We start from the raw sequence: 1817 nt of genomic DNA, 5'->3' as shown, positions 1-1817 counted from the left end.
GTTTTTTCTTGCACTAGACTAATTTTGAGCAAGCTATATGATGGATATACTATATGAGTATATAATTTTGATTTGAGGATCTTAATATATCATGATTATTTTAAAAAATAGCACAAAATACAGGCAGTCTTTGTATTGAACTGTACAATGCATGTGGTGTTCTTTGTATGTTCACTAGATGTCAGTGTAGTTTCTTGTGCTGCAGTTCAGTGCAACATAGTCAATTCAATACCAAAGTAAAGGTATAATTGCTTGTCCCCCAGAGTTGGGTGTCCTTTTGAATAAATTAATTAAATATTAGGAACTAGCCTACTGTCTTCTTTTGTCTCATTCTAATCAGTGGTTGTTTTAACATTTTTAATTTAGGGAATATTTCTGTGTGTTAAACACAGACTATAAACTACATATGACTTACAGACGGACTCTGACTCTTCAAATTCATTAACCCGCTAGTGGGTGAGTCAGTACAAACTCATGCTGTGCGCCCAAACCAAAGACTCCAAACATCCATCCATTCATCCATTATCTATACTGCTTATCCGTGAAGGGTTGCAGGGGGGCTGGAGCCTATCCCAAATGTCAATGGACGAGAGGCGGGGTACACCCCGTACAGATCGCCAGTCCATCACAGGGCCAACACATATAGACAATCATTCACACTCACATTCACACGTATGGGCAATTTAGAGTCACCAATTACCCTAACCTGCATGTCTTTCTTTGGACTGTGGGAGGAAGCCGGAGTATTCGGAGAAAACCCACACAGGCACAGGGAGAACGTGCAAACTCCATATAGAAAATCCCCAGGTTCAAGCCAGAACCTTCTTGTTGTGAGGAGACACCACTGTACCACCATGCCACCCGACTCAAAACATGTCAGGCTAATTTGGTGGGAAATTTGCATACATTGATGAAGTCTTGTGTTTGAATATTTGCTCATATGTAAATATGACATGGCTTTAGTGAGGAGCTGTAACATCCTGGTCCAGTTGAACTGTACTGTCATTGTTGGGCAAGGTAAATTCATTTTAAGCTAGTTGAGGGTAAATAAGGAGGAAAGTATATGTTAATAATTCACCTCTTTGCTCACTGGACTAAGTGTTGCTCTATTGAAGAACATTAATCATGGCTGAACTGTGGTGTGGAAACACATCATTTATCACGTCTGGGCTGCAGATGTAATTTTAAATCAGACTGTGTTTGTCAGGCAAAGAGACCAGATCCAGAAAATGTGATTACTTTTTTTGAGTATTGTACAGTTTATTTTATCTTTAAAATGAGCTGGGGTTCAAATGTCAACAACTATCAGTCACATACACTGATTACTTAGTTTATAAGGAAAAGCGTCTCTCCTTATCAGTTTAGGGGTAACGTGGTGTCTCTCCAGTTTCTTGAGTATGTAGTGGTGCCTTTTCAGATCTCATCAGATGACGTCAAACATATTTGTATTCATGCATTTACTTACTAAAGTCAGGGGTGGTTTTTATAGTTTCTGAACAGTTGACATTTTCTAAAACACATTTTAACATAAAAAAACGTGAGTTTTAACATTTAAACTGAGTCATTGGGAAGAAAACCAATGCCACTGGTGAAGGGCCAACACTCCATATGTAAGTTATTGAGCCACTCTGTGCTTCTGCCAACATTGTGTTCCTGTTTTATAATTTAGCCTGAGTTGTGCAGGTTACTACTATTTACTGCAGTTGGGAGTCAGGCCTCTTCTTCATGGTGGTCCTGTGTGTAGAGCCAATATGACTTGTATGCATTGTTGGATAGTAAAGCCTTGGCACACAAAATGTAAATTAAAAGCCACAACA

This window comes from Lates calcarifer, linkage group LG2 (genome assembly GCF_001640805.2).
Source record: "Lates calcarifer isolate ASB-BC8 linkage group LG2, TLL_Latcal_v3, whole genome shotgun sequence".
NCBI classification, from domain to species: Eukaryota; Metazoa; Chordata; class Actinopteri; family Centropomidae; genus Lates; species Lates calcarifer.
The sequence above is the reverse complement of the archived record's forward strand: the minus strand, read 5'-3'. Positions refer to the sequence as shown.